General features: G+C 40.8%; 1 long non-coding RNA gene across 3 annotated transcripts in view; it reads left to right on the top strand.

Annotated features, from left to right (window-relative positions):
• Positions 1-62: 62 nt before the first annotated feature.
• The window catches only part of LOC116227900 (uncharacterized), a 35,979-nt gene continuing 18,193 nt past the window's right edge, over positions 63-17,848 (top strand). The window contains exons 1-3 of one of the 3 annotated variants that reach the window (XR_016459264.1): positions 63-587; positions 5,271-5,380; positions 5,812-16,399. This is a non-coding gene — a long non-coding RNA (uncharacterized LOC116227900). Of the gene's footprint in view, positions 588-5,270; positions 5,381-5,811; positions 16,400-17,848 lie in introns of those variants that run through there. The other 2 variants (XR_004166673.2, XR_016459265.1) reach the window with 2 other exon arrangements.

Below are 17,848 nucleotides of genomic sequence, written 5' to 3'. Positions count from 1 at the left end.
CATGTGCGGGGCGGGGGCGGGGACAGCCGCCCGCCGCCATCTTGGAAAGCTGAGGTGCGGGGCGCGATTCCCGGCGTGCCCCGCGCGTACCGGCTCCCGGCGTGCCCCGCGCCCGGAATGGCCTCCGGTAGCGCCGGCCCGGCCCCATCCTATCCCGGCCTCATCCCGTCCCGGTCCCCGCAGGCGCTGCGGTTCCTCTGAGCGCTCGCTGTCGCGCCTCCCGCGCTCTGGCTGCCCGTCAGCCCGCCGTCCCCTCACACCTCTCGCCACTGATACCGCAGATCTTCGTCTGTATCTGAACGAAGGGTGAAAACATGTTAACGTTCAAAGCAGCGCCACAGATGTCAGTGAAGAGAGTGAGGTGCTGGCAGGGCCAGGAGGGGAAGGGCCTCGTGGAGAAGATTGCACGTCGGCTGTCGTGCGATGGCACAGCAGGGCCGTGCTGACCTCCCTGTGAGGCTGCTGAGGAGAGGCCTGCGCTGAGCCCGCCGCTGCTTTCTGTGGGCTGTGTTACCGCGCTGGCAGGAGCACGGCCATGGCGTGTCCTGGCCTGTGTGGAATCTGCTCCTGAGACAGCGATATTTTCAGTGAGTAACCCTGCCCTGCAGGCCTGGAGTTCCATGCTGGAAGGAAGCGTGTTGTTGGTGGCCTTCACCGCACTGTGAGCGCAGATCTAGCTGCGTGCCGTGCAGCTGGCTGCTGTACATTCAAACAATTGGTTCAAAAAAGTGCTTTGCGCTTGGAACAGGAGGTTTTTATAATCTTCTACAAAAATAGGGGTTTGTAATCTCAAAATATCCTTGGTTAAATTTGTCAGTGTTCACAACAGTAAACTGAGGCCCAGACCACGGATGATTTAACCCGTGTGCTCCCAAGAAATGACCAACAGAAGAGGGTGCAGAACCCCAGAGGAATTGCCTGCCGCCTCCCTCAATTGCCACTTAACAGTACGCAGTTAAGCAGCTGTGTGTATCAGAAGCCAAATTCTACCCCCAGTTTCTGATTATGTGGTCCTTATGTTCTTCAGTGATTTGTCTTTGTGACAGTGAGAACTGTCCTTCACCAGGTGCTTTGCAAAATGTTCTGTGTTTGGCAAATGAGAGATGAGCTGGCAATAGACCCAACCAGTATAACTGCTTAATCGCAGTAAATCCAGGTGCAAAACAAAAAGAGCTCTGCTGTTGCAGGAAACAGTTACACGTGTGTCACTATCACAGGTCAGTGACCAAAGTCACCTCTAACATGGTTCAGCCATTTTTCCCCTCCAGTCTGCCAGCAGTTTGGCTATCATAACATGCTGGGAGGCCACGCAGAAGCCTTGCTGCAGTCAAAGGAAGCATCATGCAGGGCTCTTGCCATGTCCATAGAGCTGGTTGTCCTGCTGCAAAGCACTGGGCTGTGCGTTAAGCACACTGTGCCCGAGGTAAAGCATGCTGGCTGCTCCCAGCCATCTCCTTGTTCTGTGTGCCTGAGTGTGGCCTCCAGGAGTCTTTGTTCCACAGCCTTCCAGGAACTGAGATCAGCCCAGCCAGTTTGTAGCTCTCTAGAAGCAGCCATCAACTGCAGCCAGTGAGCAGGATATCTGCAAAAACAGCCTGACATTTAGGATAAGACTTTGAAATAGTATGCCAAAATTATATTTTCATTATTTCAGTCTGTTTGCAAAGCAGGCTAAACTGCCTTGAAATTTCTCAAAATTATAACGTATCAAGTATTTTGGGATGCATATTCTAAGTGATAATTAGTATTTACTCATGAAATTCAATTAATTTTACAGAGACTGAATTTTCCCAGTGCTTTTATGAAATAGATATTTTATTCTCCTTCTACAGCTGCCCTTCCTTGTACTACCATCACTTGATACTGGGATGAAAAAAAATCCCAGCTCTCAAGACAGCTAAAATATACAGTCTCAGAGCAGAAATGTTCTTGACAATTTCCTTGATTTCCTTGAGTGTCTTGGTGATGGAAAGAATGCACTCCCAGATCCCTCATCAGGGATGTGTAGATCCGAATTGTGTAGCTCATTCTGATGCCTGCTTCAAATTTTCCTGCACGATGTTCCTAAAATAAATCTTGTGCAGAGACACTTTGGAGCAAGCCTGCTTTCTGCAGTAGATGTTTTGCTGTGAGGACTGTGGTGATTACATATTTCAAAAAGGTACATCAAACCTCAGAGAGGCATTATTTTACTAACCACAGAATCATTCATTGATAATCCACGTTGTCTATGAGTGAAAGCTGTGATTAACATTCCACCTGGGTAGGTACTCGTGTAGCAAAACATCTGTAGTGATTATATTGCTGTAATGAACTAATTTACACGTTGCAAGTTCTTCTCTGTGCCTGACCTACAAAAGATGTGATCTGTTACAGCTACAGAGCTTTGGAAAAAAGTTGGCCAAAATGTCTGCACAGATTTGAACAGAAAGTTGGTCTCAGTTTTAGGTTGGGAACAAAATCTGGTGACACGAATCTGGTCGTGACTGTGTGTGTAAGCATACACCAAAGGAAAATTAACTTTGAGTTATGTCTTGCCATTCCACTTAATGATTCAGCAGGCATGTCTACCCGTGTAGTTAACCCCATACAAGAAGTGAGTATTTTTTCATCTTTTTGTTCATTAGTAAACAGTGACTTTTTTGTGGCTCAAATTTTTCCACTTTCTTATTTCTATAGGTAGAACAATGTGCAGAAGTTCGAGGCATTGTATTATTTAAATATAACACTTCTTGGGAAACAAGAGAAGATACTGAGAAAAATTGTTATTTTTGCAACTATTTTTTAATTTTATTTTGCAAATAGAGAGAAAATACCTACGTATGGGAAAGTGTTTATGTTCCCAATGTAAAGCATCGTATAGAAGCATTCAGATTCATTTCTAATGTATATCCAGATTTTAGGAAACATTTTTCCAGCACTCCTGTTACCTTATCTATATATTATTAACATAAAGAAGAGGGCAGTCTATAATGGCGTTCCTCTCTACCTGACCTTATGATAGCATTAAAAACAAGATAAGCAAATCCAGGCTCTAACGTGTTTCAGTACTGAGAACCTTGGTCTGTTGCAAAGTCTGCACCCATCATAGCAGATTTTTTTTGCTGAAGCTGAGCCTCTTTTCACATTTATTCCAAAGAGTGTAAAGTGATGAATTTTCTGTTTCTTCGGCTAGATGTTTACATGTCTGTATTTATTCTGTTTTGCTTATTAACTGGTCATCACACACAGGTTATACAGCATTCATGCTACTATCCATGACAGTGTTATCTTTCTGCACTTCGATTCATGAATCTCTATTTCTGTGGATATTATTTTCATGCTTACTTTTTGTATACTCACACGTTAGTTCACCATCTCCTTTGCCTAGAGCCTAGGGGTGAAGGTCCAAGCACAAGCAGGACGTCATCAGCATATCGGTTTTATTTTCCCTGCTGTGCCACAGCAGAGGACCTTGCATAAACTTTATTGTTTACCTTTGAAGTGTGGCTTTATCTAACATGTAAGCCTGGCTCATTTGTTAAGTCACAATTTATTTGTGGCTCTTTGGTTTTAATGACTGTGTGATCCATTTCTGCTGTGCCCAACATTTCAACCACATCCACTGCGACACAGCGTGGTATCATTTTGTGAGAACAAGTACTGTATAGAATAACCCTGACAAAGTTTTTATCATTATAGCAATAATTGAATGTATTTCTTGTCATACATAGAGATGTTTTCTGTTTCCAATTTTTTAAATAAATATATAGAAATTACACTTATTCAAAGGATAAATATACTTAATTTTTATACTTTTATTTAATACTTTTTAGCAAATGATTCCTTATCTCTTCAAAATATTTTCTGAATTAAAGTGAAGGCTTTATCAATAACTTGTAAATTCCAATTAAAAGTATTGTAAAGCAATGCAGGATAATAACAGATCTGCTTCTCAGTCTAGTTGGGTGTGCACTTTTTATGCAAAAGATGTGCACAGTTACCATGCAGATGCAGAGGTGCACTGCAGCTGAATGTGTAGATCAGGCCATCGTAGGTTCCTGTAGCTAACTAGAATAATTTGGGTGCATAAGTACCTGATTTGCATAGGAAACTGCTGCAAAAGCACACAAAGATATTTTAAATCAGATAAATCATTTGTTAATCTTACAGATATGTTTCTAAGCAAATTGCAGATGGAAGTAAGCTAAATTTGACATTCTCTTTGCAAGCCTTTGTTGTACTCCAGCATCCCTTTTTTATTCATACCTACAGCCTTCACAAATTACACTTTAAAATAAAATGAAAGAAAGAAAGTTGAGAAAAACAGTCCCAGGCTTATTAGTGTGAGGTAGCAGTATTAAAGGAGGGGAGCACAAACTAACATTGATGTATTCTTAATCCATAGTTATCCAAGATTTGGATTAAACTGCCTTCTGGAGGTTTTTAAGGCCCTTTTTATATTTGAGAATTTACCTTTGGTCACGGTGATTCTACTTTTAATGAGTTCATATTTGAAAAGAGACCAAGACAACCTTTCTGGTGAGGATATCAGTGGAACTGCTGCTGAGTCAAAAACACAGTTAAAGCAAAGCAAATTGTTGGTTTTATAATTCTTTAAATTCCTTTGCTAATTATAGTAATGTGTAAACATGCATGCTATTACTGCTGACACTATCCAATACCCCTTCTAAGTTCTCTTCACTTTGTTTCTTTTCACTTAAAATAATAAAGAACTGCTAACAACACTGTGTGACATTGCTTGCATTTTTTGTGATCATATCCAGTGAAGGCTGGTTTCACTGCATTCAGCCTAATATTAACGGATGTCCTTGTTATTTCTCATGCTTTTGTAATTTTAGTGTTAATATATAGCCCACAGAAACCTAGCATTTGCTTCTAAGTTAAGAGTTTCTTTCCTCTAAATCACCTTCTTCCATACGTATTTGTTGTCTATTGTAGAATCACCAAAAGTTCTTTAAAGTTCAGTGTTTACAGCAGAAATCTGTTGCTCAAGATATGTAAAACACTAGGGAAATATTCCCTCTGTCCTGTCTATGCTGCAGCATTCTAAACAGCTTGAATGTTAAATAAGATACGAGTACCTTCATGTTCCGTTTTCATGGTTCCATGAAAATTCAAGTCCCTGCATAGTTTTCATTAGAGATAAAGGAAAAGAAAATCATGTACAAAGTATGGCTTGTGGCTCTAACAAGGAAAACTTATCAGCAGTTACTGATTCTGTAATCATTGCATATACTGTTGATATAACATGTTTTTGTTCCCGACAGGTGCAGCAGTAAGCTGTCAAAGACTGCCTTGCTTCTTCTCCAGAACGATCGTAAACTTTACAACTGAAATTACTGGGAAGCTGATGGGGATTTGTAATGCATATGCTAAGGTATGTGAGAATCCTGGCTACGTGAAAGACGATTTTTAGTGTTTTCTAAGCAAAAATATCTTCCCAAACAAATATTTATCTCTTAACAAGAAAATGAATGCCCCTGTCCTGACTGTCTATTTAACTAACAGATCTGCTCCAGTCTTTAATAAACTGACCATCTATTACCCTATTAAAATCAGCTATTGCTTTGGCAAAACATAATTGTAAATGCCACAGAGATGCCATATTTTTTTAAGTTTAGAATATTTATTATTACTGGAAAATTCCAATTCTATTTTAGATTAGGAAAGTTTTAACTATTATTCTTCAGTAACATCATTAATGTTACTGGTCTAACTAGAGGGCTTAGGAATTAAAATGGATGTGCGCTGGGATTGCTGGCAGCTTATCAGAAAGTGGTCCAGATGGACAATTTTTCTTTCTCATAGGAAGGAATATGGAAGCTTCCCAATGGGCAGGAGGTAGGTCATTCATAATGCCTTATGACTCACGTGCAAAAGAATGTGCCATAATCAATCCATGCACAGATACTCACACACCCTAATGAAATTATATGTTTGACGTATTCTTAAAATGAAACTTTCTGAATACAATTATACTTATTAGTTGTGCTGTGATTCAGTTTTATGCTACTTAGTAATGAAATGCTTCAGTGGAATTTGACTATTCTTCATAGCTTATCTCATGAGGAAACAGTGACCTTAGCTTGCCTTTTTACCACCTTTTTTCCTCTGGAAAAAATCAGCCATAATTAATACAATGTTACATAGAAGGGATGGTAAAGAAAGACCAGTTAGAGACATTGCCTATCATAGTAAGTATTTTCCAGTAAATGCACTGAAAATTATAAGTGGAAAGGAAAAAAAATAAATTTCAGTGAAGAGCAAACAGAGAGAGAGAAGACAGTGTGGTGGGATGCTGTTAGTGCTGGGATGGTACACTACTTAGATGAGAAAGAAGATGCTTAGCAAAAAAATAAAGGGCTGCAGAGGCAAATAAAGTTGGCTGCCTGGGAGAAGGTGGGATAAAGATAGAGCAATACTTCAGCGTATTGGAGAGGGGAAATTCTTAGCTTATGTTTACTGTAATTCCATTGTCTTCCAGAAATATTTCCCAGCATTCTTCTCAAAGAACAAACTAGGGTAGAAGAACAACAAAAAAGGTTTTGTGATTGCATTCATGTGAATTTGAAAATCTAGATAAAGGAGAAACATTTTTCTAATAGTGTAAATTGTCTGAAATGTTATTGAAAATGGGACCGTAATTTGATAGCACTGTGAAGAAAGTGAGGTTTATTCCCTCAGTGCATGACTGCATTTTTATAGTTAACATAATTTTACTAGACTATTTAGAGATAATTACATGGAGTGTAAAACAACACATACTGTGCCCATGTGGACATTCAACACTGAAATCTCCAAATGACAGAGGCGGTAAAACATTTCATTCTGTAGTATTTCATTCTGAAATTCTTTAGTTAATCTTTTCTAGTCAGACCGGTAATTATCAACAGTGAAGAAAATAGCAGAAAGAGAGAACGTCTATTCATTTTTGGAAAAGTCACAAATGGTTAACACTGAGCTGCAGTGATGTGTCCTATGCTGTGTTCTGTCAGTAATGCATCTTCTTATGGGCAAACCATTTACCCTCTTCTGGAAATTTTTTCAAACATTTACAGCAGCTGCATTATTAACTCCCATTTTTGAAGTTTGTTTATATTTATTCTTTAGTAGATGTCACAACAAAAATAATAACAAATACTGGAAAAATTAGAAAATCAGTAGTGAAGTTCTAGGTGACTGTGACAGAATAATCTAATTGGTCTGTAATTTTTATGAAGTTAATGTTCACTCATACTCTACTGGCTCAAGTGCTTTCTCAGACCTTGGTTTTAGTCCTGTTGTTTGTTCAGAGAATTTAGTGCCCTCAGAAACTGTATTGTGTTCATATATATCACTAGAAAAAGGTAGATTTCAGCTTGTGGCATTTCTTGGCCAGATTAGGGAAAAAAAATGTTTTGGAAAGTGAGCATTTTCTGCATCTCTCTGCTGTATTTTCTGCATCCATTCTGAATAGGAAATTAAGCAAATTTTGTTAAATTAATGTATGTTACCTAAAAATGTATGAGGACTGAGTCTGATTGTTTTCAGAGCTGTCTTTGAAAAAAGGAGGTAGAATTTTACCAACGACAAAAAAGTAGCATTTAGCACTGATATATTTCATGCAGGGAAAACTTATTTTGGCTTCAGGTAGAGCTGCTCTACAGTAAGGTTCCAGTTAGGTAGTAGCATGCTTTATTTTGCATGATTGAAGGAACATGGAGCATAGTGGTCTCAGGAGGTGACAAATCATTATTTCCATAGTCTTTGCCCTTTATTTTACATAAGTGCTCACCTTGGCTCATCCAGTAATGACATGCAAGTTGAATTGGGAACAAAGTGTGAGACTAGTTACAAAAATTGTGAGATTCCATTTTTTACTATTGTAATGTATGATAAGAAATTGATAATCCTTATCTGGGATTGGGAAGAATTTCTAATTGAGTCTGATTTACTAAATCTTAAAAAATGGGAATGAACATCTCTTTGATTCATTTACAGAAGCCCAGTAGATTTCCATTTGGCCTGGAGAGTTTTCTGTCCCCGTTTTCAGCCTTCATTGTGTTATCTGTATTCACTTCTTTATCTTATATGGCAGCCTTTTCATTATTAAGCAGGCTCAGTGAAGGATACACTAAATTAGAATATTTCTGTCCTTGTACAGCGTAAGACAGCACAAAGTCTCTCCTAAGCTTTCTGGTGTACCGATACAGCAGAAGAGTTATGTGAGCTGTATCTAACATCTAATCTGTAGTTATCTTTTGAAATTCTACATTTTCAGGAACAAACAAGACTTAGAATTTGTCAGGCTAGTGGTATGCAGCACAGATAAAAGAAACACCTATTTTTGGTACTAATTTGGCAATGTAACCTTAATTAAAAAAAAAAAAAAAAAATCAAAAATGGGGAGAGTAGAGGGATGGGCAACTGACTGGCATGTTATGCCGGAGTAATTAACTTAGATACGGCTGCTAAAAATTGAATCATGGTAAGGCAGAAATAACTAGTATGGGAGTCTGGACTTTCCAACAGCTGTAGCAGATCAATACTTTTTTCTGTAAAACTTACCTTTCTGTAGGCAACTGCATATCTGCATGAACAGGCATTTGCAGCTGATAAATACCCGACTAAGAGCTCAATTCTGAAGCTCAAATAAATATAGTTGGCATCAAGCACTTGTCACAGAGGCCATTGCAACAGCAAACAGGAAAAAGTTAAGCACCGCAGAGACTACCAAGAATTACTTCAGTGAGTTGGGAAGTAAAATTAAGAACGAGGAAAAACATGAATCAGTTGGGAGAAGTGATTTGATTTTTGGAGGGCCTGATGTCCTTGCACAGACTTCTACTCTCTCCATCTCTACTTTCTCTGTCACCTGATGCAGTGGATATTTTCACCTTTTATTTTAATGTGTACAGAACTGGGCTTTATGTACTAGCATAGCTTTCAGAAACATTCTTTGAATGTAGAGAAAGATCCTTAGGCAATTCCAGCAACATAGATTTTATTTTCATTTTCTGGAGAGAAAAAGAGAAAGCACTGAAAGCAACGATGATAACATTTCATATTAAAAAAAGAAAGAAAGTAAAAAAAAGTCATGTAATATATTTTAAATGGCTAAGAACAAATATTCAAGGAAAACCAAAAATCTTTTCACCTTGAATCTCAGACACCACTCTTTGGATCTGTGACCTGCCAGTTTCTTTTGTGTTCAGAAGCAGGTGCCTTTTCCAAACTGCCATTTTTAGTTTGGGTTGTTTTTCTCACTAGGGAATCCTTCCACGCTCCAGGTTAATTATGTTTCTCTCCTCTCAAGTTTCTTTACTACCTAGAAATTTAAGCTAATGCAGTCTATTTTAGGTTTTTGGAAGTGCTCAGTGCTATGATATCTGTGCACTAATCTACACAGATTATACAAATCAGGGGAGACAAGAGGACAGCCAGGGATCATCCTAGAACATAGTATCTTTTGGCTGGCTTGAACAGTTGTCTTGAAGTAGTACTGCATTGTGTTATGCAGAATGTGTACATTTTAATGAGATGAGTTAATCCCTATATTCTTGGAAAATACCTTGATAGTATTATCTGACTATATTTACAATACTGTTTGTATTAGAGTGCACAGAACTATTCCTGGTCTGCCAGATCAGTTAAAGAAAAGCAGCCTCTTACAGACAACTAAAATTTAATTCTTTACAAGCTACTAATCAGTCACTGCAGTGAGTGTCAGAAACAAGAAATGACTGCTGCATTTGCTGAAGGCACTGAAGCAAAGAGCAATGGTAACATTGGTGAGGTCCTAAGAAAGAACTCGCTGGCGTTTTCAAGTTGCAGAGTCTCAGTAGCACTCAGCTCCAGCTTGGGTCAGTATTAGCAATGACAGCCAAGAAACTGAGCTGCACTGATTATTAAGATAATGCCAAATGTCAGAGTTTTCTAAAGAATCCCTTGCCCTGCAGTTGCTATCATCCTTGTCCATAGTGCAGGTCTTCAAAGTTCTTTAGCTGACAGCAACAAGTATTTCACTGACTCCTAGGAAAACAACTCCTCGTTGTAGTTGTTCAGCAGCCCTTTTTCCAGTTGAACTCCCTCAGATTTCATTTTCAAAATAATTAACTGGGATTCACAGGGAAAGTCTGTAGCCTGGATTTGTACTTGGGAGCAACAGGAACTCCTGCCTGAATCTAGACATATAGTAACTGCAGGTTATCAGTATTCCTGCTGGAAGACAGACAGAGATTTGGACATTAGAAGAGCACTATAGCTAGCTTTGTCACCAGAGGAATCATCAAGCACTTGCTAGATTTTATTTATTTGTATTTTCAGTATAAAGTTTAAAAAGGAACCACAAAAGTAACTTTCATTGCCCTGTAGAACATTTCCCAGTATTTGGAATAGGAGAGCATTTACCTACACATCTTTGGTAAGAAAGCTGGAAAGTATGAGCAGAATGTATCTAAGGAGCTTAACATTTCAGTACTTGTATGCTTTTAAGATTTTGAAATAATTAGTTTTCATGGCTTAGCTTGCAGTGCTTTGCTGTTTGACACTGACAGTACTTAGAACCCTGTATTGATGTATTTTTGTTCACTTCAGATTTCTTTTCCATTACTGCTTGTGGAGTAATTTACATACATGCAAAATGAATGGAAAAAAGTCAAAATTGTGGCCTTTCTCACTGAAGTTTTGCAAGTGCTAATAATAACACAGAACGCATGGCAACTGTGGAATCTAGCCTTCAGGCAAGAATCCAATTTCACACAATTCTTGTCCTGTCCTTGTTTTGATAGTATCCTTAAATTATATCAGAACTTTTTTCACGAATTAAAAATTAGGCAGCAAGCTACCATTCAAAAATCATTGTGAAAGTCACTGACTAATATAACTATTTATCCATAGTATTGATAATGGTAGTGAGAAGCAAGACAGGATGGAATGGGAGTAAGGAGCTTGGAATATCGTAAAGGAATTGGAGGAGGAGGATAGAAGCTCATTTCCATTTAGCAATTAAGGAAGGGGTCTGTCTTTATCTGTTGCATCAGACGGAGGAAAGAAAAGAGAGAAGGGGCCGTGAGCTGGGTGTTTCTTTGTGAGCATCCAAGTTGTGGGGAGAAGGATCAGTGGAGGAATAGTGAGAAATAACTGTTGATATCCACAATAAAAAATGTCTTAGCAGGCTGGCAATCGGCTCGTCAGAGATTCTGTAGCCCTCGTATTAGCCAGGTGGCCAGTTCCCCACTTAGCCTGCCAAGTGAGTTGATCATCATCTAGGAGCCAGACAGTGCCAGGTGGCCAGATCCATCACTCAGCATCCAATTAACAATGACACTGGTTCCAAGCCAAATGGAAAGGCAGCTCTGAGACGGATAGGGAGCATCGCTGCACCACCAGTGCAGACCCTATGTCAGGTCCAGCTGCCTTGAATTTTTACAGAAAGCTTTTTTTTTTCTTTTTCTTTTTTTGATTCTTTAAGGGTTTTGTGGTTGTTTTTTGTTGGTGGAGGTTGTTTGGGCTTTTTTGCTTGTCTTTGAGCAATAAAGCTGTCTAAATCTTCTCAATTTCACCACTATTTTCTTTTAAGGCATATCCGTGTCTAATAGCAGATGTGCCACACTATACATGATCTGTCCATACTAGAAAGAAACTACCAGGTCATTTACCTTCTGAGCAACGTTGGAGTTCTAACTCCATTAAGCGAATGCTAACGCATGTCTGATGCTGGATGTCATGGCACAGGTGGATCTTGCCTGATTTATTTCTAATTACTTAGCAAGAAAGGATCCTTCACTCTTATTTCACCACGAACCTTAGATATAGGGGTAGTTTTTGAACTCTGTCTTTCATACTGTTCGAACCTTTGATAAAGGCAAGTGTATTTCAAAGGCTTTTTCATTTCATTAGATTTTCTAAGAGAGATCCCTTCCATATGTTTAAATGGAAATATGGAATTTATTTTTATTTTATGATGATGTGGGTACAATCAGAGCTTACTAGAAAGCTCTGGAGAAGAGTCAGAATTTGGGAGATAGCCCAATGAATGTGACAGTTTAAATAATCCTGTGTTTATTAGGATTCGTTGTTATCCACACTGGTGACCGTCCTGCTTGAAGCAGTCTTCTATTAGGCCTTTGCCACCAGAGTGAAGCAAAAACTGAAGATGTTTCCAGTGTTCTCCACTCCCTAGAAATCAGATTGAGGCATGTGAATTGAGAACATTTTGGCAGTTTTGTGAGCATGTTGTGAATAAATAGAGGTCTTCAGTTTGTAATACCTTGCATGATGTGTAAAAAACGGAGGAAGGAGAATACTCAAAAATGCAGCTCTGTTTAGGCCCCTCTCACGGTCTGAAAATAGTGTTCCACCTTTGGGCTGGCAGTTAGGGCAAGATAAACAGTTATGAATGAAGCGTGCCGAGTGGTGAGAAGTGAGATAATAGTTCATAGGAATAGAGCCATATATGGCTTGAAGGAAGCAGCGATTTCAGCTGCAGCATCCAGTGACTCATGAGCCACTCAGGGAAGGTGCACTCAGCCTTGTGTGAAATCTCTGTGCTGCCACTGTACCTAGCATCAACATAAAACTCTGATGGAGAACACATATTGGGAGTTTGTGATTGTACCTGGGCAGCTACAGTTAATAACATTTCAAACAGTTTAACAGGCCAGGGAGTGGGTTTGTCATATCTGACTGCTTCGTTGTGTATTAGTACAAGAGTCTGTGTGTAAGAACAATTGGCTGCATGGAATGGAGATACCACCTTGTTTAAAGAGTGGGTGGTTACCTCACCTGGCGATGAAATAGAAACGATCAGCATTCGCTGAAAGCTCTCCAAGACTCCATTCAGTTAAATCGTGTAATACTTCTCTGCAGCAGATCTCTCAGTGATAAGTCAGGAGTTGTGGTTTTGATGCATAACTCCTTGAAATTAACAAAACCTCCCAACATTTTGGGGTGAAAGAGTCCATGACTGGCACGTTGCTATCTGGAGTTGGCTCAGAGTAGGGGATGCATTAGTCTCTCACCAGTTTCCATAGATGCAAAATGGAGCTAACAATGCTTAATTATCCACTTTATCTACTAAGTAGGGTTAAGGCTGGGGACATGGTGGCCATTTAATTACTCTTTGTAATGAGCTCTGAAAATAAGTGACTTACAGCCAGTATCGGCATGAATCGGGCTGCAGCCGGGCGCTGGGCCGAAGGGCGCAGCCCTGCCGTGCTGCGGTGCCAAACGCCTTGCATCATCCGCTCGCCGCCCCCTTGCCGCACACAGCTGTGACAGTAACAATTATGCTGGGAGGAGCGCGTCTATCTGTGGCATTTCCACCCATTTGATCCCTTTCAGACAATCACAAGGAGGTGGGGTTTCCGTCTTGCTTACGTGTCTGTGTTTTCAAATGAGCCTCTCGTGTTGCCGCTCTGCAGTCAGCATACCGCCAGGCTGCTCTGTGCTGCGTACAGCCCGTGTCTCCACCAGCTGACAGCAACCTGTGGCTTGCCAGCTGCAGGCAGCTCCGTGCCAACACCGCCCACCAGGATGGGACGAGGCACCCTGCTCACCCCCTGCTCACCCCAGGGCACCCCACTGCCCTCCGGCTGTGCACAGCAAGGGAAGCGTGCTTTCTATGTGAGGAGAGAGATGAGGCTTCACTGGATCAAGCTGTTGCTGATCAGGGGTGGGATGCAGCCTCTTCGAGGGCTTGATAATTACTGCACCGATGCTACTTGCCTCCGCCACCAAAAGTGCAGAGCCCACAGTGTGCGTCAGATTTGCCCCTGCCCAGTGCGTCCTTACACAGCCTGGTCAGCAGACCGCCGGCAGCTCTTATTATAGTTCCTGAAATGTATTTATTTCGAAAAACAGAATAACAAGCATTTCATGCTGTCTAGGTCCAGAAATCCCTCGCTGTCTTTGCCTTTTCTTCATTTTTTTTTTTAAATTTTATTTTTTGTGAAACATAAAGAAATGAGCATTCTGACCCTTTATATCGCATTTTGATGTAACTGCTTTTAGACTGCTTCCATCAGAAGGTGTTTTCCTGACAGCTTCCTAAGGGCAGTTAATGCAGCAGTGTGCATTGATGAAGGCAGAGAAAGGAGTGGTCAACTTTATGATCTCAAGTGAAAAGCCCAGGAGAGGTTCTCCCCCAGAGATTTTTTTTTGCCATTTTAGTTAAGCATTGAATCTCTACTGATGGCTTATACCAGCATGTCACATTGTTTATCCAGGCAGCATTTACATTCTAGAGTGTTGATGAGCAACACAGGAAAGACCAGGAAATGAGTTCAAAGATACTATTGCTTTGACATTAACTTAGTTTGAGGCTTTTTTATCAACAATCTCACATTCTGAAATGCCAGTAGCAAAGCTGTTGAGGGAACGAACATGCAATGGGAATGGGCCATCTGTACTGGAGCCCAGTCAGCTGCCATCACAGGGGAGCACCTAGCCCTGTTCCTCAACGTCTGTAACGCCCTAGGTTTGTTTTGTTCTGTTAGCAGAAGATGATAGTTTTCTCCAGGTTGGAAAAGCCTCACCCAAACCTCTCTCATCCGGTTGTCAGAAACGCTGACTGCAGACAGGTAACTCCTGCATGGGCAGTAGGGAGTGTTTTTCAAGACATTGAAGGGCAAAGCTATTTGTTTCAATTAGAGTGGCTTTCACTGGCAGCAGTACTAAATTCATGTTAATTTCAGTGTATGTCACATGCCGTGCCCTGTATCTTTCTCAACATGTAGGCAGCGATTTCGTCAGTCCCTCCGCTTCCCCCTTGGAGCACCCATCCGTTATCTGCCGGCACGGCCGTACTGGAGCATGTGTGATCAGCAGTGCAATGAGTGCAGCTCTGCTGGGCTGGCAGCGCTCGTAAAGGCCTGATGAAATGCAGAAAGCCTCTGCCAGTCACCATAAACAGTGCTGCCCCAAGGAAATGAAAAATTGCCTGCCTGTTTTACACCCATGTGCTTTACAGATTAGAAGGTGGCTTTAGGTATTTAGGTGCTGTAAGCTTGAATGTAAAATTTCTTTTGCCCATAATGATGAAGTGGAACTAAATGATCTATTTCCCAGTATGCCACAAGGCTGATTAAATAGGAGACTGGAAAAGGAGTTTTAGAGACAACATTTAGCTTTAGGTCTTCTTTTGTTTGTTATTTTTTAACAACGAATTGGAGGAGATTACAAAGCCTGAAATTAATATAAACAGTTTTCTGATTTAAAAAAATAAAGAAATATAAAACAGAAGAGGTCTTAATTCAAACCTTGCCCCAAGGAGCAGGTGGCTCAGAGGTGCACTGTGGACCCATGTAGGAGAACTGCAATGAGTATTCCTTACCAAAAGAAAATGAAACTCTGGCTTTGTTTCAAGATGTTCTTCTAGCCCAGCTGTTTGTTATGCTGTTACTAACATATTCATCTTAGGAATTAGGAAACTATTATTTACAATAGTAGTGCCTTCATGGCTCGTCTCAGCTTCGGAACACTTTGTTAGCATCAGGTAAATTATTTTAGCAGCACTCCTGAAATGGAAGAGTAATCCTTATAATCCTAGCAGCCTTCTGGGAAATGTGAGCAAATGCTTCAGCCCATCACACCTGGGACATGGCAGCCTCACTGCCCAGTCAAGAGCATCGTGCAGCAGCACACAGCAGTGTGTAGACTGCTCTCATCTCCAGGTCCTTGCGGCACAGAGCCTTGGTCCTGTGACAGTTCTTCAGCACTCCCACATCCTCCAGGATTCCCATTGGCTTTGCTTAGGTCTCCACTGAGTTGCATGACAGGAGTCAACTATGAAATTGTGTGCCAGGAAGTTACATAGAGAATGCATTAGGAGAGAGAAAAAAATAAAAAAAAAAAAGAAAAATGAAGGTATGTGAGAATACAGCTGCTAGCAGGGTAAGCCAGCCTGCTGCTGCCCAGCTCCCACGGCGTAACCTCTGGGAAGTGCTTTCCATTCTTTCTAACTCACAGTTTTTTTCTGAAGAAATCTGACAAGGGATCAGGCAAAGCATAATGGAAAAGCTGTTGCATGCTGCAAGTGACAAACCCCAAAGCAGTTTGCATTTATTTTTGCTGCATTTGAAGGCATAGGCTGCATAATCTAATATGTCTTTTATGTCTTATCTTGTATTGTTTCTAGATTGTTTAGCGAGCGTGTCAGCTTTAGGCATTACTAATGAAAAACATTTGAAAATGGAACCTCAGCAGGCTGCTTCTTAGAAACAGAGAAGCCCAAACAATGCTCACGGGGAACGCAGAGCTCCGTTCCCAGCTCACACCATGGCTGGGCCGTGCTGCCTGCTGAGCAACGCGCGCTGAGGGCGCAGCCCACTGAAGGTGTGCTGTGTGTCAACTGCCTTCATGTGAGGTTTCACGCTGGAACACAGATGGTGTGAAATACAATAAAGCTGTTTGGAAATACGGATGGAAAGTAGTATACCTTTGCTTATCTCTATTTGGTTATTTGGTTTTATTTACATCTGCATTGCATCTGACATTTGTTAACACGAAGCAAGAAATATTCCATGTTTCTGCCTAATGCATTAGGAATTATTGAGGTTTTCTGGAACCACTAATTAATATAGATTCTTTATCTATTGAGAACGAGGATGAAAGTGGTCTTAACAAAAAATGCCCTGAGGTTAGTGGTTTTGCTTCGGCTCTGTAGTGACTGCCACACAAAAAGCTTTCAACTCTTACTCTTTGCCAACTCTGCTAAGAAGAATATGAAATTATATATGAGTGTATATTAATTTAAATATATATACACTTAAATCTAGTTTTAGAGCACTTAGGGGAAGATGGGGATAACTCTGACCTAATTTCTCACTGAATTGATTAGTAGTTCTGTACGCCTCAAAGTGAAACACATTAAAAGGTGCCATCTTGTTAAAGTTTCATCTCTGGTGGTCAAGTTTCCTTGAGAAGGCTGTAGTTAACCACTCAAAAATAGACGTGGTAGCAGTCACTAAGTAATTTCTGAATATTTAGGTCAGTCATTCTCTTTTCCAGTTTTCACTGTTGAGACAGGACCTGGTGCAGGTAGTTATCTTGTTTGAAGTCACCTCAGCTTCCACTAAAGTGTGAACTTTGCCATGAAACTCCATGGACAGAACTTTTCTTAAAGGCTTTCTCTATGGTTATTGTACAAAACAGTCAGCTTCCCCCGGCCTGGGGGCAGTGTCTGCAGGACGGGGAGTTTGCTGTGTGGAGGCATTCTGAGCTGCAGCTCGCACTCGGGTTGGTGTCCAGGCTCACAGCCTCGCTGTGCCCACAGGTACCTGTGAGAGCGGAGTGTCAGCAAGGGGCAGCTGAGTGAAGCGTGCTGTGATTCCTACAGAGAGGTCAGTGCAGGATTTTGAGCACCTAGCTGTCCCGTGAAGCTCTTGCATTGCCATGGCGTACCGTGCAAGCACTAGTTTGCTTTTTGTTTTTCACTTGCACTAGGACATAGAGAGGAGCAAATACAGACACTGGATTGACAGGCTAGAGGTGACTGTAGGTTTCCTTTCTGAAGTGAAATATCCCTATTGGTTTTACAAGCTGCTGCTACCCACTGTTCAGTGGGAGAACCCCGCAGCAGGGCTGGGAACCCCACGGTGGGGCTGGAAATGGTTATGATTTCGTTTGTCCAGAATAACCACGTCCACGTAAACCCAGCATCTTCCTACTGTAATTCCTACTGTAACTTCTCTCCCTCCCTTTTTTGCTATGTTAACTGTGCTTGAGTTGGGGATTTGCTCAGCTTCAACTACCCCATTATAATTAAAGCAATACAATTTGCCTGAGACAAGCTCTTAATGTCATTTGCAGTGATTATACCTGTATTAAAATTACAGCACTTGTTTCAAAATAATTGTGAAACAAA

Source organism: Phasianus colchicus, chromosome 21 (genome assembly GCF_987193195.1).
Source record: "Phasianus colchicus chromosome 21, bPhaCol1.hap1.1, whole genome shotgun sequence".
In the NCBI taxonomy this organism is placed as follows: Eukaryota; Metazoa; Chordata; class Aves; order Galliformes; family Phasianidae; genus Phasianus; species Phasianus colchicus.
This window is presented reverse-complemented; position numbering and strand designations above follow the sequence as displayed.